Source organism: Vigna unguiculata, unplaced genomic scaffold (genome assembly GCF_037176805.1).
Source record: "Vigna unguiculata cultivar grain cowpea cultivar isolate G323 ecotype 2 unplaced genomic scaffold, ASM3717680v1 ptg000427l, whole genome shotgun sequence".
In the NCBI taxonomy this organism is placed as follows: Eukaryota; Viridiplantae; Streptophyta; class Magnoliopsida; order Fabales; family Fabaceae; genus Vigna; species Vigna unguiculata.
In genome coordinates this window covers 12,501-36,627 of record NW_028197062.1, presented here as the reverse complement: position 1 = coordinate 36,627, position 24,127 = coordinate 12,501, and the positions used below count along the sequence as shown (strand labels likewise).

The 24,127-nt window shown below is 31.4% G+C and overlaps 2 non-coding genes across 2 annotated transcripts; both read right to left on the bottom strand.

Moving 5' to 3' along the window:
- Window positions 1–10,674: 10,674 nt before the first annotated feature.
- Window positions 10,675–10,748, bottom strand: TRNAW-CCA (transfer RNA tryptophan (anticodon CCA)). Its single transcript has one exon. It is a non-coding gene; the product is annotated as a tRNA-Trp (tRNA).
- Window positions 10,749–10,913: 165 nt separating this feature from the next.
- Window positions 10,914–10,987, bottom strand: TRNAP-UGG (transfer RNA proline (anticodon UGG)). The gene has a single exon. It is a non-coding gene; the product is annotated as a tRNA-Pro (tRNA).
- Between the last annotated feature and the right edge of the window lie 13,140 nt (window positions 10,988–24,127).

Here is a 24,127-nt window from a genome sequence, read left to right as displayed (position 1 = left end):
TACAAATTATCAATAATTCTTTTGACCAAAAATCCTTTTTTTCTGTAATCTAGGTATTCGATTGGTGAGGGGTTCCAATCGAATAATCGGATTAGGTTTTTTCAATTCAAAAAACGTAAATGATGAGAAGGTCCCTTTTTTTCCTATATATTGAAAAATTTCAATATTGGAATCCAGAAGTCACACTGTAAGACTTATCTGATCTTATAAATTGTTAAAATGTTCGAGTTTTAGTTTTCTGAAAAATTCTGAATTTTTTTACGACATTATTCAAATTAAAAATATCATCGAAAACTTACAGCAGCTTGCCAAACAAAAGCTAAAAGAAAAAATAGTACGGGTATTACTGGCATAATATCCACAATTGGATTCAAGAAAGCGTAGGCTTCGGGCAATTTCTCCAAAAAAAAACTACTGGAATAAAGGACGGAGTGAATACAAATACAGATCCAACTAAAGATATTAAGCATAACAAACATTTTGTTCTTTAAAAAAAATAAAAGTTATTTTTGTTTTTTTTTTTTCATTCTAATTTTCAATTTTATTGCATTATATACATAATACAATAAAAAGGAAAATAAAGAGTTATGAATAAAAGTAAAAAAATGAATCAAATAAGATAAGAATCTCGAGAATCCTTCTTTTATTTGAACTTTTCCAGTTTCAAAATATTTTTTATTCTGAAATCAAAAAAATTGAAGAAATCATACTTCCTTCTATATAATATCTTAATTGAATTGTATGTAATGATCAATCAATTTAGTTTTATCCTATCTATCTATATCCATTTATAGATATAGATAGATATGTAGATACGCATATAAAATACTAGTCGCAAAATTTTTTTTTTATAGAAATTTTTGAACTGGAATTGACGAACAACCAATATCAATAATAGTCTTTATTAATGTAAAATGGAAAATGGGGCGTGGCCAAGCGGTAAGGCAACGGGTTTTGGTCCCGCTATTCGGAGGTTCGAATCCTTCCGTCCCAGAGCATATCTATTTAGGATGTATATCATATTTGAATACAGATTGTATCGCATAATTAAAAGGGACCCTCCTTTTTTTGAAAAAAAAAATTATCATTTTTCTACTTTACAAATTATAAAAATAGAATAGAGTAGAAAATATATTGCTAGAATATCAAGTTCATTTTCATTTATGTCTTTACTTTTAAAAAGGTTTTCATTATATATAAGAAAAACCGAAACGTAAAAAAAAGGATAGATTCTTATGTAGCGAATGAATCAATCACTATTCACGATTCGATAATTACATACTGGATCTAAGCTAAGGGAATGTTAGAGTAAAACTTCGTTTGAAACGATGTGGTAAAAAGCAACGTGCGGCTTGAAAGACATGATTAAATTAGGGGTGGATTTTGATATCCGCCATTTTTTCTAGTATTTTACAAACGAACATGATCTTGACTTGACATCATTTGTTCTGTTCCACTAGACCCCTTTTTTTGTTTTTGGGACAGGAAAGGGATTAATGATGTAAATAGTACATGATGGAACTCGAATTTATTCATTTCTCGGGAGCAAGTATCTAAAATTTAATAAATTCTAAAAAGTTAATAAGTCTGTTTATTTTATAAAAATAGAAAGGATCTTATTTCAGCCAGGTTCAAAAAAAATGGTTGAAATTTGTAAAATTGCTTTTTTATCAAAAAGTTTATCCGCAGGAATTAACTTTTTTTATGATTCTTTCAGAGAAAAACAGGTATGTTGCTCCCATTTTTTTAAAAAATTGAAGATTCCCGGAGTAATGTCTAAACCCAAAGATTCAAAGAAAAGCTAAAAAATCAGGGAATTAAGGAAATACCATTTTCAAATTGTATCATCAATTCTATTATCAAAAATTTTAGAAAAAAGAAATGAATGATAAAGAAACGAAATACGGGCAAGAAAGAGGAGTAGAGACCACTCAATAAATGAAATAGCTGCTGCTTGGTTTTCTTTTTAGTTTTTTGAGAATTTTTCAAATTGAGTGTTATGGAGGTACAAATAGGAAGAGTTTTTTTTTTTCAGAAAGAAAATACGAAAGAAAAATACTTCAGTCATTGTTTAATTGATTTGATGATTTTATTGCTCTATTTTACATCATAATTTTCGAAATACATAGAATTTTTGATATTCTCGAGCCGTACGGGGATAAAAATTTCCTGTACGTTTGGAGGGGGGGTATCTATATCTATCCCAAAGAGCTGTTTATCGAATTGTTGCTAAGGGATGTTCGACCCCAAAGAGAGGGAAGATATCTTCAGAAAGTGGATCCTATAAAGAATTAAACCTATTTCAATATTCCTGTTATTCTTTCATTTCCTTGACAAGGGGCGCTTAACCTACAGGAACTGTTCAGCATATTTCAAAAAAGGCAGGTGTTTTTATAGAACTTAGCTCGAATCAACAAACGAAATTCAATTAATGAAATCAAAAAGGGGGTGTAGATTATTTGTATATAGATTTACAAAACTCCCCGCTCTCTTGTTATATTCATACTTCATTTTTTTATTTCTTGTTGTTTATATAGAATCATAGAATGCAATTTTATATAGTCAGACAATTCATGAAATTTTCATAAATCTTCAAAAAAAATGAAAAATTGTATAGAGATAAAAGAGAGAATATAGGAAAAAAAAGAGTAACTAAATATAGTAATTGGACTTTTAAATAGATTCCCCCCTATGAGGTGATTTTTTTATTTCATATTTCTTCTTATTTTATTGTTATTTCTTTTTAATATTGACTCGCTCTTTATTTTTTTCAGTTATTAATTCTAGTTATTTGATTTATATACTTTTTTTTGATAGTAAATAAATGAGATAGAATATTCAAAATGGAATATTTCTATTATTTGATTTTTCATCCAATGACTATACATTTTTTTTTATGGAAATACAGGAAAAAACTCTATGGAAAAATGGTGGTTCAATTCTAAGTTACTTAATAGGAAGTTCGAATACAGGTGTGAATTAAGTAAATCAATGGAGAGTCTTGGTCCTATTGAGAATACCAGTCTAAGCGAAGAACCCAAAATTTTAACTGATATAGATAAAAAAATTCAGAGGTGGGATGATCGTGATAATTCTAGTTATAATTCTTTTGATTATTTAGTAGGTGTCGATAACATACAGGATTTCCTATCTGATAAAACTTTTTTAGTTAGGGATAATAAGAAGAACAGTTATTCCATATATTTAGATATTGAAAATAAAACTTTGGAGATTAACAACAATCATTCTTTTCTAAGGGTTTTTTCTAGCTATCTGAATACTGTTATTAAGAGTGATTACGATCATTCCATGTATGATACTCCTTTTAGTTGGAACAATTATATTAATAGTTGCATTGATAGTTATTTTCATTCTCAAATCTGTGTTGATAGTTGCATTTTTGGTAATATAGTCGAATATAATGACAGTTATTTTTATAGTTACTTTTTAGGTAAGGTCAGAAATTGTAGTGAAAGTGAGAATTCTAGTTTTAGTTTAATAACTAGTACGAATGATACAAATGATAGTGATTCCACTCTAGTAGAAAATTATATGAATCTCCATGAAAGTGAACAATTGACGCATTTGTGGATTGAATGCGAAAATTGTTATGAATTAAATTATAAAAAATTTTGGAAATCAAAAAGGAATATTTGTGAATACTGTGGATATCATTTGAAAATGGACAGTTCAGATAGAATCGAATTTTCGATTGATTCGGGTACTTGGAATCCTATGGATGAAGACATGGTTTCTCTGGATCTCATTGAATTTCATTCAGAAGAAGAACCTTATAAAGATCGTATTGATTCTTATCAAAGAAAAACAGGATTAACTGAGGCTGTTCAAACAGGGACAGGTCAAGTAAATGGTATTCCTGTAGCAATTGGTATTATGGATTTTAAGTTTATGGGAGGTAGCATGGGATCCGTAGTAGGTGAGAAAATCACCCGTTTGGTAGAATATGCTACTAATCAACTTTTACCTCTTATTCTCGTATGTTCGTCCGGAGGAGCGCGTATGCAAGAAGGAAGTTTGAGCTTGATGCAAATGGCTAAAATTTCTTCTGCTTTATATTATTATCAAACAATTCAAAAATTATTCTATGTATCGATACTTACATCTCCTACTACGGGTGGGGTGACAGCTAGTTTTGGCATGTTGGGGGATATCATTATTGGCGAACCAAACGCTTATATTGCATTTGCTGGTAAAAGAGTAATTGAACAAACATTGAATAAGACAGTGCCCGAAGATTCACAAGTAGCTGAATCTTTATTCAATAAGGGTTTAATTGATTCAATCGTACCGCGTAATCTTTTAAAGGGAGTTGTAACTGAGTTATTGCAATTCCATAATTTCTTTTCTTTGACTAAAAAGGAAAGAAATTATGGAATTGAAATACAAAATCAAAACATACAGGATCAAAGTAATAAAATAAAAGAATAATAAAAAAATACTAAGAATCATAAAAGGGTATATTCTGATATATATCGGCTTAGCTATAATCACTAGAATTCCTATATACTAAGTATAAAGATATAGGAATTCTAGTGATTATAGACTGTCTTTTTTAATAAAAATAAGAATAAAAATCGACAAAAATAAAAATAGATATAGTACAAATAGTAAATCGAGGTACCCTTATTTATGATAAACTTTCCTTCCATTTTTGTTCCTTTAGTGGGTCTAGTATTTCCGGCAATTGCAATGGCTTCTTTATTTCTTTATGTTCAAAAAAACAAGATTTTTTAGATACGGCGGTAAGTAGGGAAAAATATTATAGATCTTTTTTTTAGAGCTGGAAGCAATTGGATGAATTCCCCCTAAAGGTTTACATTTCAGTAGCGCCAGTTGATGAAAATTACTTTAGAAACAAGTAAAATTCTGGGGTTTTTTATTCCACAATTATTATTCTTAAAAAGAAAAAGAGGGGGTAATGAATATTTTAAAAAAAAGATCAAAAGAAGTACTGATCTATTCTATAACAGAGTCTCGAAAAATAAGCAATATCTTTTCAGCCTTTATCATTTTTTTAGGTTCATTGGGGTTATTGTTGGTTGCAATTTCCAGTTATCTCGGTATGGGTCTTTTCCTTTTTTCTCAGGAAATTAGTAATTTTCCATTTATTCCACAAGGGGCCGCGATGGCTTTTTATGGAATTGGGGGTCTCTTTATTAGTTTTTATTTGTGGTGGATTATTTTGTGGGATATTGGCGGTGGTTTTGATATCTTCGATAAAAAAAATAAAGAAGAAGTATGTTTTCTTCGTTGGGGATTTCCTGGAAAAAATCGTCGTATTATTCTCAAAATACCTATGAACGAGATTAAATCTATCAGAATAATAACAGGAGTTCAAGAACGAAGTATTTTGACTCGTACTCTTACTTATGAGAGTCTCGTTTATATGGAAACAATAGAACAGGGGTTTATTCCCTTGACTCGTATTGAAGATAATTTGACTCCACTAGAAATTGCAAATAGAGCTGGCGAATTATCTTTTTTTTTAGGTGTACCGCTTCTTTATTGATGAAAATTGGACTTAACTAGAAATAAAATTGCACAAAAAGTTTCAGAATTGTCCTATTTATTTAGTGTACCGATTGAAATATTTTGAAAAAAAACTGTTTTTTGCAAAATATTTCAATTTTTATTTTTATAGATGGGACATTTTTTGATTTCGAAATTTGAATATTATAGTCATAACTCGAAGTGCTCCTTGGTGTATTTCTAAAAAGAATCCTTTTTTCTTCGAATCTTAGCAATTAATATCCTTTCGAAACAATATTTTTTTCTTCATTGGATTGGAATTGACTGTGAATTCTTTCGATTTCTTATTCGATTTATGTATTCTTTTTTCTCAATTAAAGAAGGCAAAGGCTAACTTCCGAAGTTTAAGTAAAAAAAAATGATAAAATACAATCTAAATTTATCTAGAAGCTCTATAACTTGTAATGAAGCTTATACTTGATAGAAAAGTTATTATCATATAGAGTTGACGAAAGAGATGAAGTTAAGTTCATTAAAGACGAAAAATGAAAAAAAAAAAAAGCATTCCCCTTCTATATCTTACATCTATAGTCTTTTTGCCCTGGTGTATCTCTTTCACATTTAAGAAAAGTCTGGAATCTTGGTTTATTAATTGGTGGAATACTAGTCAATCCGAAATTTTCTTGAATGATATTAAAGAAAAGAGTATTCTAAACAAATTCATAGAATTAGAGGAACTGTTTTTCTTAGATGACATGTTAAAGGAATGTCCGAAAACATATATACAAAACCTTCGTACTGGAATTTATAAAGAAACAATCCAATTAATCAAAACACACAATGAAGATCGTATGAATACGATTTTGCACTTCTCCACAAATATAATTTGTTTCTTTATTCTAAGCGGTTATTCTATTCTTGGTAATCAAGAACTTGTTCTTATTAACTCTTTGGTTCGAGAATTTATATATAATTTAAGTGACACAATAAAAGCTTTTTCTATTCTTTTATTAACTGATTTATGTATAGGATTCCATTCAACCCATGGGTGGGAACTACTTTTTGGCTTCGTTTATAAAGATTTTGGATTTGCTCAAAATGATCAAATTATATCCGGTCTTGTGTCCACTTTTCCAGTCATTTTAGATACAATTTTAAAATATTGGATTTTCCGTTATTTAAATCGCATATCTCCATCACTTGTAGTGATTTATCATTCAATGAATGATTGACAGAAAAACCGATTTACTTCAATGAATTTCAAGTTTTTATCTAAAAAAGATAATTTTTCATTTTCCCCTCTTTAAAAAAAAGTTAAATAAAAAAGGGGTTCCCACCTTGGATAGGGAACTATGCGAGTGACCTACCTAATCTTATTGTAGAAATTTTCAGGATCAATGATTAGACCATGCAAACTAGAAATGCTTTTTCTTGTATAAAGGAAGGGATTACCCGATCCATTTCTATATCGGTCATGATATATATAATAATTCGAGCACCCTTTTCAAATGCATATCCAATTTTTGCACAGCAGGGTTATGAAAATCCCCGAGAAGCAACCGGTCGTATTGTCTGTGCCAATTGCCATTTAGCTAATAAGCCCGTGGATATTGAGGTTCCACAAGCGGTACTTCCTGATACTGTATTTGAAGCAGTTGTTCGAATTCCTTATGATATGCAAGTGAAACAAGTTCTAGCTAATGGTAAAAAGGGAACTTTGAATGTGGGGGCTGTTCTTATTTTACCGGAAGGTTTTGAATTGGCACCCCCCGATCGTATTTCGCCTGAGATTAAAGAGAAGATAGGCAATCTGTCTTTTCAAAACTATCGCCCTACAAAAAAAAATATTCTTGTAGTAGGCCCTGTTCCTGGTCAGAAATATAATGAAATCACGTTTCCTATTCTTTCCCCGGATCCCGCTAGTAAAAGAGATATTCATTTCTTAAAATATCCTATATATGTAGGCGGGAACAGGGGAAGGGGCCAGATTTATCTTGACGGGAGCAAGAGTAATAATAATGTTTATAATGCTACAGCAGCAGGTATAGTCAAAAAAATCATACGAAAAGAAAAAGGGGGATACGAAATCACTATAGTAGATGCATTAGATGAGCGTGAAGTGATTGATATTATACCTCCAGGACCAGAACTTCTTGTTTCAGAAGGTGAATCTATCAAACTTGATCAGCCATTAACAAGTAATCCTAATGTCGGTGGATTTGGTCAGGGGGATGCGGAAATAGTACTTCAAGATCCATTACGTGTTCAAGGTCTCTTGTTCTTCTTGGCATCTATTATTTTAGCACAAATCTTTTTAGTTCTTAAGAAGAAACAATTTGAGAAGGTTCAATTGTTCGAAATGAATTTTTAGTTCCGCGTATTTATCAACATATTAAACTCGTAAAAATAACTCAATTTTTTTGATAATTTTTGTAATTATATTCTGTATAATATCTGTATAATAGAAAATATATATATATATTCAAATATCGAAAAGTTACTCTAAGGGGGATTCTTTGTTTTTTCTTTTTTTTTTTTTTCTTTGTCCTTTCCTAGAGTCCGATTCCTATTCCTTCTTGTTTGTGTTGAAATAGAAATATTCTAAAAATATCAATAAAATACTATTTTTGAATCCCTTCCTGAAAAATCCTATATCTTAGTTTCTCTTTTTTCCAACTTAGAATCTTTCTGCCAGATAATCTTTTATGGTATATAAATAATATGTAAAATAATATGTAGTGAACAAATAAAAAAAAAAGAATGAAATGGAATTTTTTGAAACATCGGAAGAAGTAGTCATTTATATGAAAAAAAATTAGAATTCTTAAGAACTCAAGGGGGATCCACTTGCATTCGTCAAAGAAAGAGTGGATCCCTGTTCAGTTCTTACACTTTCATTTCAAAAACCCAAATAGAATACGATTACTACAGAGATGAGCCCAATCCGGAATATGAACCATAAAAGAAAATACCAATTAAACCGATCACAGTAATACCAGTTACAGTACCTATTATCCAAAGAGGAATTCTTCCAGTAGTATCGGCCATTTATCCCACTTTCCTCCACATTTAATCACGTAGTCAGTCATGCTAAAGACATTAACAAACAGTCATAGATAATTATGAAATGATATCCTTCCGAATGGGATAAAAGAATTCTTAATATATATATTATTGACTATTCCTATTTCTTCTATTAATTCTAATTAATTGAAGAAATAATTTGAAAATAAAACAGCAAGTACAAAAATAAGTAATAACCCCCAGTAGAGACTGGTACGATTCAATTCAACATTTTGTTCATTTGGGTTTGATTGTGTCATAGCTCTATAATTCAAATTAAGTTTATCGTTGGATGAATTGCATTGCTGATATTGATCCCAAAAAAGAAACAGTGGGTACCGCTAGTCCGTGAACAGCTAGCCATCGTACTGTAAAAATTGGATAGGTCCTATCTATAGTCATTGGAGCCTCCTAAAAAGATCTACTAAATTCATCAAGTTGTTCCAAAGGATCAAAACGGCCAGTTATTAATGGAATTCCTTGTCGGTTCTCTGTAAAATACTCGTTTGGGCGGGGACTTCCAAATACATCGTAAGCTAGACCTGTACTGACAAATAACCAACCTGCAATGAATAGGGAGGGTATAGTAATGCTATGAATAATCCAGTATCGGATACTGGTAATAATATCAGCAAAAGAACGTTCTCCTGTGCTTCCAGACATCTTGAACTCCACATATTCTTGTACAGTCAAAAGGGGGGGATCGAGTCCATAAAAGACGAGATCAGTAAGGCGAAATTTACTGAAATAGAATCCTTGTTAGATCGTCCATTTTGTACCAACGGTGTCTTTTGAGTATACCGAATCAGTATAGCTATCCTTCTTCTAACAGAGCAATGAAATTTCACAATCAGTGTAAAATTTTAGTACTAGATTTTTTTCTTCTTTTTTCATTGATTGTCTCTATGTAGTCAAAAATCCGATAGAAAATTTTGCAAAGTTTGGGTATATAAAAATTTTTTTTATATTAAATTTTTAGAGTAATAGTATAAAAGGAAGGTTCTTAACATTTCAAATTATTAGTTTTGGATTAGAAACTAAAGATCCATTAAAATCGGAATATGAGAAAAGGGTTTCTAATAATTAATAAAGTAGATAATTCATAAAGTAGATTTTCTATTTTAATAATTCAATTATTGCCAAATCAATAAATATATTTTTTGTGGTTGTTGAAGATCTTTTTTTCTATTTTCTTCTACATTAATTCAAAGTGAAATAAAATGAAATAACAGAGTTATTATTCTTTGTTTGAATATTCATAATTTTTCTTTTCTTTTTCCAATATAAACAGAATTCTATTGGATATCTATAGAATAATACTAAATATTTTCATTAGATCAGTTTACTTAATTCCTGAGTTGATTAAGAAGTATGTTGATTTGAAATCACAGGATGGGTAGATGTAACAGATGAGGAATTTATTTCTAAATTATGTTACTCTATTTCTTTTTTTTTTTTTCGTCTCTAATAATTGAATTTATTGAGGAATTGCCAATTTTGAATTGTATCTTTCAAGTAGGATTTTTTATCTTCTTTTTTCTCTCAAAAATGGAAATTTAGGGAAGTGCTTTATAAACATATGTATAAAAAGAACGAACATATTTCATTTAGTTTCTATATGCCCACTATCACTAGTTATTTCGGTTTTTTACTATCGGTTTTAATTATAACCTCGTCTCTATTTATTGGTCTTAGTAAAATACGACTTATTTGATTTGTAATTTTGAGAGGAATAGTAAATTTTGGTATAAGACATTCTAGAATTCCTTACTATGTCAATTTACAATTCTCGATCGTTGAGATTTATGATCAATACAGATTTATGTTTAAGGCTAGATATTATATTACCTTTCTTTTTACTTTTCGAACAAATAAAAATGATTGAAGTTTTTCTATTTGGAATCGTGTTAGGTTTAATTCCTATTACTTTGGCTGGATTATTTGTAACTGCATATTTACAATACCGACGAGGTGATCAGTTGGATCTTTGATTCATTAATGTCTCTTTTTTTGTGATTCCCTATTTATTTAGTTTAATCCTAATCGACAAGGATAAAATTCAGACTTTCTTTTGAATGTTCAATTATTTCAGTGTAATTATCAGGCGAATAATACTAGAATCACGCTCTGTAGGATTTGAACCTACGACATCGGGTTTTGGAGACCCGCGTTCTGCCGAACTGAACTAAGAGCGTTTTGTTTTCATAAAATTATATGATCCAAATCCATTTTGCATATAGATATTCAGTATGTATGTTCAATTGGAATTCGTCTTCACAGGTTCCCGGTTTATTGCTCATCTCATAGAATATGGAATATTATAGAATACGGAATATCATAGAATAAGTAATTGTTAGGGATAGGGATGACAGGATTTGAACCCGTGACATTTTGTACCCAAAACAAACGCGCTACCAAGCTGCGCTACATCCCTTTTCCATTTGTTTATAGTGTTATTGTAAAGAATCTTTGTCTTGTTTTCCACATTTTTCTCTGTTGATATATATCAACAGAGAAAAAATACTTAAATAATAAAAAGAAAGGAGGATTTGAAATGCGAGATCTAAAAACATATCTTTCCGTGGCACCAGTAGTAAGTACTTTATGGTTCGGGGCTTTGGCGGGTCTATTGATAGAGATCAATCGTTTTTTTCCAGATGCATTGATATTCCCCTTTTTTTAATTTTAGTTATTGACACGGGAAGGGGTGAAGAAGATGAAAGGTCCAATTATATATTAAATATGTGTAATTAACCTACTCTTCTTTTTTTTTTTTTTAGGAAAGATAAAGACGAAAGATTAAATTGGCCTCATTGAAATTCGGAGTGACACTCGGGATCGGGATCTGGTCCAGGCTTCAATGGAATTGAATTATTAATTCAATTCCTATGAAAAAGAAAGTGAAAGCAGAAATCCATAGGTTGGGGCAACAATATCATAAAAAATACTTTAAAAAAACGAAAATACTGGCAATTTGAAACGAAATATAGTTACAGATCCTTGTATTCTTTTTGTACTAGATTCAATTAAATTGGAACGAAATCTTTCATAATTTTTCGAATTCTTCTTTTTTATCTTATCTTAGTTGTTTTCATCTTTTTCTTAGATTCTTAGATTCGAATCCGAAAAGAGTTATAAGTGAATTAAAAACCCAAAGGAGGGTCATGTCCAAGGGTAAAGATATCCGAGTAAGTGTTCTTTTGGAAGGTACTGGTTGTGATAAAAAGAGTCTAAATAAGGAATAAAGCGGTATTTCTAGATAGATTACTAACAAGAATCGACACAATACGCCTAGTCGATTGGAATTGAGAAAATGATGTCCCCGTCGTTATATAACAACATATGCTAAAGAAGAAAAAAAATACAAATCCTTTATTATAATTATATTTATTTAAATCAATGTTATTTTTGGAATAGGAATAAATAAACTATGGAAAAACCTAAGCGACTCTTTATTAAATCCAAGCGATCTTTTCGTAGACGTTTGCCCCCGATTCAATCGGGGGACCGAATTGATTATAAAAACATGGGTTTAATTTGTCGATTTATTAGTGAACAAGGAAAAATATTATCTAGACGTGTAAATAGATTGACCTTAAAACAACAACGATTAATTACTGTTGCTATAAAACAAGCTCGTATTTTATCTTCGTTACCTTTTCTTAATAACGAAAAACAATTTGAAAAAAGCGAGTCGACTGCTAAAATTACTCCTTTAAGAAAAAAAAATAGAAATTAAAAATTCGAAATCCAATTTGAATTTAGATTCGAATTAAACATGGATTGATGTTTTGTTCAAAATTAGGATAATTCCATTTGATTTTTTTGTTGGAATAAAAAAGATAATAGGTAACGAAGAATAATTTTTTAAGCATGGTTGTTTATTTTGATAGCTTTATCGTATGATAAAGCTATCAAAATAAACAAATTTCTAGTCTATACCTTCCTGCAGTAAATAAGGGGTTTTAAGTTTTTATGATATTATCGGCAATCATAAAAAGACAATTCTCTTTTAATATAGCAATTTGTGCAACTATTTTACGATTAAGAAGCAATTGCTTGGTGTATAGACTATTCATTAAATTATTATAAATATAAGATACTTTTTGATTCTCGCGAATTACTGCATTTATTCGACTAATCCATAAACCACGAAAATCTCTTTTTTTCCTATCTCTATCCCGATGAGCCGAAACTAAAGCTTTCAATTTCTGTTGAGTAATAGTTCGGGTAAGTCTTGAATGAGCTCCGCGAAAACTTGATACGAATAAACGAATTTTTGTCCTCCGTTTGTGAGCTATATATCCTCGTTTAATTCTGGTCATTTAATAAATGATATTTTCAGGAATAACTTTTTCATTTTTCAGTTATTCTTTTTTTCTTCCTAGTCTATTAATAACAAAAATGGATTCTTCCGATGTATAAAAAAAAATTCCAACGGCTCTTGCTACTATAACCGCCCCAACCACGATTTTTTATATTAAACATTTAACCTCAAAATCAGAAATTGTATAGATACTAGATATCAAATAAAATAAAAATAGTAAATGAAATAGGACACATATTTTTATAATGAATTGGTGGGTTCCTTCGTTTCTATGATTTTTTTTAGAAATGACCAGGTCCTCTCTATACACCGGAGCCTTTTTATTTTCATTTTTGATTCATTTAATGAATGTTATTGTTAACTTGTACAGTTCACACTCTGTGGCTCTACCCATGCAATATTGAGTAAGTAGGTTTTTTCACAACCAAATCTAATTCTATAGTAACGGTATTTAATTATGAAAATTTGCTGGGTAGCTGACCCTCTTATTCCATTCTTACAAAATCCATCAAAATACATTCATTAAGGACATACTTTATTTTTAATTGAAATAGTATTTTCTCCGCTTAACGGGTAACTTTTTTTTGTTACCGATGGGAAAGTCCTTCTCATATGAAATTGCAAATGTGTATTATTGGTTTTGCACCAATCGAAACCATAAATTTTATACAAGATAGAAGAATGTAAAGAATTATATAATTATATAGAAAAGAATTATATATTAAGTTAAGATAGTGTGAATGTAGTTTTTGCATTCACACTATCTTAACTGATTACCAATACTGAAAAATTTTAATTTGTTTTTTCTTAGTATTTAAGCTGAACGAGTCGCACATACACCCTGGTACACGTTCCTCGACGTTGAGGGCATCCCCGAAGAGCTGGGGATTTTGTGACGTTTCGGATTGGCTGTCTTGTGTTTCTAATAAGTTGTTTCATAGTTGGCATGGTAAGTCGTACTATATATATCTATATTTTTGTATAATGAGCAGGTTTAGATCTATCCTAACCGTGAATTACTTATATTCTATATTCCTTATTTATAGCCTATATTAATTATATATACTATATTAATAGATTAACTCTTAGAGATTTTATTTTAAAATGTAAAGTAAGATAGAGTAAAAAATTAAATTTCCAATCTTGTATTTAATTAGAATAACCTTTGCCACCAATTTTTTATTCAACTGCTACAAGATCTACAATTCCATGAGCTTGGGCTTCTGCTGCTGACATAAAAACATCCCTTTCCATGTCTTCCGATATAACCCATAAAGGTTTGCCCGTTCTTTGTACATAAACCCTTGTGATAGTTTCACGCATTTTCAGTAGCTCTTCCGCTTCCAGGACAAATTCTCCCGCTTGTGCCTCATAAAAAGAACTAGCAGGTTGGTGGATCATTACCCTGATTATATCACTTAAGTAGTATTTCCCTTATCTTGATAAATCTTTTTAGAATTCTTTTTACTATATTGGTAGATTGCTAAAGATTGTCTTTATTCCCAAAATAAAGGTAACAGAAAAGGGACAAAGACAAATAAGATAAAGGGCAAAAAGTATATTCAATAACCGTACAAGCATTTTCTGCGTATTGATGCATACGGCTTTTGTACTTATGCAATTCATTTTTTCCTCTATGGATAGAGTAGAGTATTTTCTTCGATGAATTTTGTTTCTACATTTACAAATTTCTTTTTTTCTATCAAAGAAAAAAGAAGTACAAAATCTACTAGGTCTTTTGGATCCGGATCCTTAAATAATAAACAATAGAATAACCAACTTTCTTTTTGAATCTATTTTTAAATACTACGATGGTTCCGTTGTTTTTTATATCATTTTGGTATTCAACAATCCAAAAGTTTCTTTTTTTTTTCATATATTAAGTTTTCTTCTGATTCAAATAAAAATTGTTACAAGCTTTCTGGTATGAAAAAAAACAAAAAAGTATGCGACACTACTAAAATGAAACTAGGTTTCTTATAGATCAGATAAAATGGAAAATACCCTCTTTTTCATACTACTCTTTCTATATATAATTAAATGATTCAAAAAAATTGCATATGGAATTCAAAATACCATGCTATTATTACTTTGGTTTTTATGGCGAAGGTATAGTATATATAGATAGATATCTATTCTATATATTCTCAAAGAAAAGAATCATTGGCGCCAAGCGTGAGGAAATGCAAGACGTTTGGTAATTGTGCCTCCTGCCAAAAGAAAGGATCCCATTGAAGCAGCTAATCCCAGACATACTGTCTGTACATCTGGTTGTACAAATTGCATAGTATCATAAATAGCTATTCCAGGTATTACCCACCCCCCCGGAGAGTTTATAAACAGAGACAATTCTTTATTCTCTTTCTCTATGCTCAGATATATCATAATACTAATAAGTTGATTCGATATTTCACTATCAACATCTTGACCTAAAAAAAGTAATCTTTCTCGATAAAGTCGATTGATTAGGATTCCATTTTTTCCTTAAAAGCCGTACATGCACCTTTTGATGCATACAGTTCATCAAAAATTATATAAGCAAAAAAGGAATCAATGTGTCGATTTTAATCTTTCTCTTTTTCTAATGGATTTCTTCGAACTAAAAAAAAAGAAGAATATACTTAATTTAGTGAACTATCTTCTCATTGATGTATTGCTTTCATCGAGATCGAAGCCGAATCACAATGTAATTTTCTTGTTTCTGAATGGACTTTTTCAATTCTTTTAGGTTTCTTTTCTACTCTGAGTAAAGATCTGCCCGATTTGGATTTGCACATATAGAACAAATAGTCCAAAACTATGTATTTTTGTTAGAACTTCTTCCTTTTCTGAATTTATTAATGTTTTTTGTAAAATACAATATATAGATATGATAGAAGTAGTGATCGTAGAAATATTACCAATTGGTTTTTTCTACACAGAGCCTGGGTACTTGATTTTATTGGTCCAATTAAGCCAACCATAAATTATTCATAATTTCGAGTAATAATCTGGAAATTTTATCTAAAAATGAAAAAATCGATAGAATAGTACTTCATTACACTTCACGCTCCCCATTTTTTTATCTTTATGATTTCATCATTCTCTTTTGGGGGTGAAAGCGGGGATATCTCGATCGGGGGAGAAAACGGGTAAATCCCATATAACCTACTATATCTGACAAGTCGCACTATATATCAACCCAAGATGCATCTTTATCCCCGGGGGTTCGAAAGGGTACTCTTGGAACACCAATGGGCATAAAATGGACAAATAATAAAGTCATATATCTCACTTTAGTGTGGAAACGTAAGAATTAGCTTATCGTGTTAAAAAAGATTTACTTGATTTTATATTAATATTGCTTTTTTTTATAAAAAAGAAGACTAAATAAAGTCGAGTTGTTATAAATGGGTCATTGGGGTGATAAGCGAATATGTCTGCATTTACTTATTTAAATAGTCATAGAGAAAGTTGTCAACCCCTTTCGTCTCCCCACCATTGCGTATTGTTACTTATCCGGTATAGAATAAATCTGTTTCTTTGATTTCGACAAATATGATTGTTCCATTTTCCAAGAGAATCTACTGAAAGGCTATATTCATTTTTTTCCAGTGCAATAAAGTTACATAGTGTCTATTTTTTGTTGAAGGGGTATTTTTTCATGGGTTTACCTTGGTATCGTGTTCATACTGTTGTTTTAAATGATCCGGGCCGTTTGCTTTCTGTTCATATAATGCACACAGCTCTAGTTGCTGGTTGGGCCGGTTCGATGGCTCTATATGAATTAGCAGTTTTTGATCCCTCTGATCCTGTTCTTGATCCAATGTGGAGACAGGGTATGTTCGTTATACCTTTCATGACTCGTTTAGGAATAACTAATTCGTGGGGCGGTTGGAATATCACAGGAGGGGCTATAACGAATCCGGGTATTTGGAGTTACGAAGGTGTGGCCGGAGCACATATAGTGTTTTCAGGCTTGTGCTTTTTAGCGGCTATTTGGCATTGGGTTTATTGGGATCTAGAAATCTTTTGTGATGAACGTACTGGAAAACCTTCTTTGGATTTGCCAAAAATTTTTGGAATTCATTTATTTCTTGCAGGGGTGGCTTGTTTTGGTTTTGGCGCATTTCATGTAACAGGATTGTATGGTCCCGGAATATGGGTGTCTGATCCTTATGGACTAACTGGAAGGATACAATCCGTAAATCCCGCGTGGGGTGTGGAAGGTTTTGATCCTTTTGTTCCGGGGGGGATAGCTTCTCATCATATTGCGGCAGGAACGTTGGGCATATTAGCGGGTCTTTTCCATCTTAGTGTGCGTCCACCCCAACGTCTGTATAAAGGATTACGTATGGGAAATATTGAAACTGTCCTTTCTAGCAGTATTGCTGCTGTCTTTTTTGCAGCTTTTGTCGTTGCTGGAACTATGTGGTATGGTTCAGCAACAACCCCCATTGAATTATTTGGTCCTACTCGGTATCAATGGGATCAGGGATACTTCCAGCAAGAAATATATCGAAGAGTTGGTGCTGGGCTAGCCGAAAATCAAAATTTATCAGAAGCTTGGTCTAAAATTCCTGAAAAATTAGCTTTTTATGATTACATCGGAAATAATCCAGCAAAAGGGGGGTTATTTAGAGCTGGTTCAATGGACAATGGAGATGGAATAGCCGTCGGTTGGTTAGGACATCCCATTTTTCGAGATAAAGAAGGACATGAGCTTTTTGTACGTCGTATGCCTACTTTTTTTGAAACATTTCCAGTTGTTTTAGTAGATGGGGACGGAATTGTTAGAGCCGATGTTCCTTTTCGAAGAGCAGAATCGAAATATAGTGTCGAACAAGTAGGTGTAACTGTTGAGTTCTATGGTGGTGAGCTTAATGGAGTAAGTTATAGTGATCCCGCTACTGTGAAAAAATATGCTAGACGTGCTCAATTGGGGGAAATTTTTGAATTAGATCGTGCTACTTTGAAATCAGATGGTGTTTTTCGTAGCAGTCCAAGGGGTTGGTTTACTTTTGGGCATGCTTCATTTGCTCTGCTATTCTTTTTCGGGCACATTTGGCATGGTTCTAGAACTTTGTTCAGAGATGTTTTTGCTGGTATCGACCCAGATTTAGATGCTCAAGTAGAATTTGGAGCATTCCAAAAACTTGGAGATCCAACTACAAGAAGACAGGTAGTATAACATTCTTTTGTTCTTTTCTACTTTTTTATAATTTTGAATTTCATATAAAGAACTAGATAAATCTTGATTGGAATCATTGCATTTATTCTTTTTTTTCTTTTCGAAAAGAGCCCCACCCCAAGAAACAGGTATGAAAGCTATAATTGTAAACCACGATTAAATTTATGGAAGCTTTGGTTTATACATTCCTCTTAGTCTCAACTTTAGGAATTATTTTTTTCGCGATTTTTTTTAGAGAACCTCCTAAAGTTCCGACGAAAAAGGTCAAATAATTTTTTATTATCTTAATTGAAGTAATGAGCCCCCAATAGGGAGGGCGCATTACTTCAACTAGTCCCCATGTTCTTCAAATGGATCTCTTAGTTGTTGGGAGGGTTGCCCAAAGGCAGTATATAAGGCATACCCAGTAAAACTTACAAGTAAACCAGATATAGAGATGGCAATTAGAGTTGCTGTTTCCATTATTTTAATTCTAAAGTTTCCAGATCACAATAGATCTATAGGATAAGATCCTTATATTTACAGCGGAATGGTATACAAAGTCAACAGATCTAAATGAATAAAAAAGAGTATTTATGGCTACGCAAACCGTTGAGGATAATTCTAGATCTGGTCCAAGACGAACTGTTGTAGGGAATTTATTGAAACCTTTAAATTCAGAATATGGTAAAGTAGCCCCGGGGTGGGGAACTACTCCTTTGATGGGTGTTGCAATGGCTCTATTTGCGATATTTCTATCTATTATTTTGGAGATTTATAATTCGTCCATTTTATTGGACGGAATTTCTATCAATTAGATTCACAAGAATCGAGTAATTAGTTTATAGAAAGTGAAGCCTTTAGGTTTCTTATTGTTTCTTAGTCTATTCCATGTTGATGTGGTAGTTTGATCGTAGAATTTCTTTGTTTCTGTATTTCCGGAATATGAGTGTGTGACTTGTTTTAATTGGTCCTATTGAAAGTACAGAACATAAAATGGGTCTGTCATCTTGATATAGATGGTTTTATTCCGTCAGATATTTAATCTAGTATCTGGAGCACGGAATATAGAAAATAGATTCTAAAAATCTTAATACTATGATTCATACTAAATATTTAGACCTCGCAACTGGATTTAAAAACCTTTTCAAAGAGTTCTAAAAATATATTGAAAAATTTTGATTCTTTCAAGCTTCTCCAGTTTGTCTTTATTTTGAGCAAAGGACAAACCTTTCCTTGAATTTTTTCATTATATTTTATCTATTCATTGAAGAAGTGATGATCCAGCAATTCTTACTCAGGGAATTTTTGGACTTCGATTAAAAATTGTTTTGAATCATCGTGGTTCTAGTATGAATCTGAGGTTTTTTTTATGTCATTCATATGGTCCTAACAAGAGAATCCTTATCAATAATAAAAATTCAAGAATAAAGAAGACAGCAGTAAATTCACATTATACAAATAAAAAGAAGTAAAGAATATTCAAGAGGCCTTAAAAGATCACGATAAAGACGGGTGCGCCGACTTGATATTTTGGCATTATAACAAAAAAGAATAGCTTTCGGATTTTTATTTCTTTTTTATCGTAAGAGAAAATTAGAATCATAGGATTAAATAAAGCAGTTTCAAACTTTCTATTACGGATATCTGTTTTTGTTACAATCAATATTTGGGTATTTTTGTTTGAGCCGTACGAGATGAAATTCGCATATACGGTTCTCTGGGGGGGTTCCTTTGGGTTACCTATCTCAATAAAGTTTATGATTGGTTCGAAGAACGTCTTGAAATTCAGGCGATTGCCGATGATATAACCAGTAAATATGTTCCGCCTCATGTGAACATATTTTATTGTTTAGGGGGAATTACACTTACTTGTTTTTTAGTCCAAGTAGCAACAGGATTTGCTATGACTTTTTATTATCGCCCAACCGTTACTGAAGCTTTTGCTTCTGTTCAATATATAATGACTGAAGCTAATTTTGGTTGGTTAATCCGATCAGTTCATCGATGGTCGGCAAGTATGATGGTCTTAATGATGATTCTACACGTATTTCGTGTGTATCTTACAGGTGGTTTTAAAAAACCTCGCGAATTAACTTGGGTTACGGGTGTAGTTTTGGCTGTATTAACTGCATCTTTTGGTGTAACTGGTTATTCCTTACCTTGGGATCAAATTGGTTATTGGGCAGTAAAAATAGTAACAGGCGTACCCGAAGCTATTCCTGTAATAGGATCGTCTTTGGTAGAATTATTACGCGGAAGTTCCAGTGTGGGCCAATCTACCTTAACTCGTTTTTATAGTTTGCATACTTTTGTATTACCTCTTCTTACTGCTGTATTTATGTTAATGCACTTTTCAATGATACGTAAGCAAGGCATTTCTGGTCCTTTATAGTGAATATGGGTCATAGATATTTGTAATCACTTCATTATCATTTTGTATTTTGGGGAGGATTTTTTTTCATTGCTACAATTATGGATTATAAAACAAAATAAAACATGTATTTAGATATTTTTCTTCAACTTAACAAAAATTGAATTTTTTTTACATACAAAAATAGTTGAAGGGAATTCTCCAAAAAAAATGGATTATGGGAGTGTGTGACTTGAACTATTTATTTGGCCGCGCAGATATATGACTTTATCTTATCTGCCACATTATAATTTACAATTAAATGTGTCTTTTTTCCAACCACCAAGCAAGGCTCTTACAGAGAGGGTAGGCTGGTTTTACTTGAAGAGAATCTTTTCTATGATCAGACTCGATTTTATTCTGCATCAACAGGCTCCATAAGATCCAGTAAAAGAAGTGATGTGATATAGTCTGAATTCTATATAGTATGACAACGCATTCATTTCCTATGCATTGATTTGATTTCTGATACTATTGGAGTGAACAAAGTAGATCTAAAGAACAACGCAAGTTAGGTTATATTAGTAACAAGTAAATTCTTTGTACATAAAAAGTATCAAGATTTTTTTTTGATAGGATAACAATTGCAAAGTTTGAGATCACCCAGAAAGCATTATCAACTTGAAAAGTCTACTCGGGTATTGAGCGTTTACTAAAATTTACTTAAAAAGAACTTAATTTTTTTTTCAATAAAAAATGGTAACTTTGGAAAAAGAGAATAGAATCAAGTTTCTTTTATTATTTAGAATCTTCATATATGTGTGGATAACACATACATTTTTTTCTAGTTTATTCTATAGATACAGTTGAAGAAAAATTTGATTAGTGCTCGAGCCGGATGATGAAAAATTATCATATCCGGTTCTTTTGGAGGATGGATCTATAAGAATTCACCTATCCCAATAACAAAAAAACCTGACTTGAATGATCCTGTATTAAGAGCTAAATTGGCTAAGGGAATGGGTCATAATTATTATGGAGAACCCGCATGGCCTAACGATCTTTTATATATTTTTCCAGTAGTAATTCTAGGTACTATTGCCTGTAACGTAGGCTTAGCGGTTCTAGAACCATCCATGATTGGGGAACCTGCGGATCCTTTTGCAACTCCTTTGGAAATACTACCTGAATGGTATTTTTTTCCCGTATTTCAAATACTTCGTACAGTGCCCAATAAGTTATTGGGCGTTCTTTTAATGGTTTCGGTACCTACGGGATTATTAACAGTACCCTTTTTGGAGAATGTTAATAAATTCCAAAATCCATTTCGCCGCCCAGTAGCAACTACCATCTTTTTGATTGGTACTGTAGTTGCCCTTTGGTTAGGTATTGGAGCAACATTACCTATTGAGAAATCCCTAACGTTAGGTCTTTTTTAAAATTATAAGATTGGTTTCATTTTGAATTCATTTTGAAATAAAATATCATGACATCTGTATTGTATATCTAGGGAGAATTCTTTCTGAACCTACTAATCCCTAGATACATCTATTCCTTTTTAGATATATTCTGACCATTAGGATTTGTTCTAAATATTTAAATTACATATTTTGACCTTTCATTTTGAGTTTAGAAAAAAAATCAATTTGAAAAAATCCTATGTCAATAGATTTCAATTTTATGCAAAATACTTTTGTATTTTTAAAATGTCCAATATAGATTTTCCATCTTCTACGCGAAAATGTTCAAATTTCAGAAGGTCTTCTTGACTGTTATTCAAAAGTTCTAATAATGTATGAATATTGGATCTTTTGAGACAATTATAGATCCTGGGAGGTAATTCTAATTGGTCAATAAAAATAGATTTCAATGCTATTTCTTTTTTATTTTTCCTTAGTTTATCTTTAACCAATATATCATGAAAAGTAAAAAGGGGCAAAGTCACTTTGTCTTGATTTTTTTCTAAATGAAAGTTATCTTCTTCTGCGTGTAAAAAGGGAAGAAATAAATCAATCAAATTTTGGGAGGCTTCATAAAGGGCTTCCTTAGGAGTTAAACTTCCGTTTGTCCATATCTCCAGAAAAAGTATTTCTTGTTTTTCATTCCCATTGACATAAGAATGAATACTATAATTTACATTTCGAACAGGCATGAATCTAGCATCTATATCATAACTTCCGTCTTGAAAGTTTTTTAATGTTTTTATACGATACCCACGATTTCTCTCAATTTTTAATTCAATACACAAATTAACAGGTTCTGTTACGTTGGCTATATGTTGTCTATTATCAACGATTTCCACCGAGGGTGGTAAAATGATGTCTTGAGCGGTTATATATCCAGGACCTTTGAAAGAAATCCATGCGTCCTGTGTTCCATACATATTACTTTTCAATACAATTTTTTTCAAATTCATGAAAATTTCATGTACTGATTCTTCAATACCTATTATGGTAGAATATTCATGTGGTATTTTCTCTGATTTTACACGTGTGATACATGTTCCCTCTATTTCTCCGAGTAAAATTCTTCGGATTGCAATGCCTATTGTATCGGCTTGACCTTTCATAAGTGGGGACAGAATAAAGCGTCCATAATAAAGACGCTTACTGTCTATTCGTGATTCAACACATTTCCATTGTAGTGTCCGAGTAGAGACTCTTAATTTCTCTTGAACCATAGTAATTATTTTGATAAAACTCTTGACTTGTTTTTTTCTCTTGAACTATTTTTAATGTTTATTTTTAGTTTTATACACGTCTTTTTTTAGGAGACCTACATCCATTATGTGGCATAGGAGTTACATCTCGTATAAAATTTAATAGTATACCACTTCTACGAATAGCTCTTAATGCTGCATCTCTTCCGAGGCCAGGCCCTTTTATCATGATTTCTGCTCGTTGCATGCCTTGATCCGATACTGTTCGAATAGCATTTCCTGCTGCAGTTTGAGCGGCAAAAGGTGTTCCCCTTCGTGTACCCTTGAATCCACAAGTACCCGCGGAGGACCAAGAAATCACCCGACCTCGTACATCTGTAATAGTCACAATAGTATTGTTGAAACTAGCTTGAACATGAATAATTCCCTTTGGTATTTTACGAGTATAATTACGCGAACCAATACGTACATTTTTACGTGAACCTTTTTTAGGTATAGATTTTGCCATATTCGATTATTTCAATACAATATTTCATTAAAAAAAAAAAAATAAGATAGATCTAGGGTATGGAGATATCCATTTCATGTCAAAAACGGATCCTTTTCCAATTCTTTTCGAATTTGATATTCGATTTTTTCTATATTCTTTTTATTTGCTTTTGATTAATATCAAATACAATTTTTGAAATCAAAGTTAAAAGTTGAAATATCAATAATATTTAAAAAATGGATTTTTCATTTTCATAGAATAATATATATTCTAGATAATTTTATAATTTTCTCTCTTTTTTTATCTAGTCTATTTTTTTAGAAAGCTTCTGTTTGTTCAAATATTATCCTTGTCTTTGTTTATGTTTTGGATTGAAACAAATTACTATAATTCGTCCTCGTCTTCGAATCAATCGACATTTTTCACAAATTTTACGAACCGAGGCGTTTATTTTCATATTTTACATTCCTTAATTAGTTAATCCAAAATTGTGGAAGAAAATAAAGGTTCCTTACATTTTGAACGTCTATTTGAACGTCTATTAGTGGCTTTCTCAATAAAATAGAAAATAAAGTTGAGATTAAAAAACATCCTAA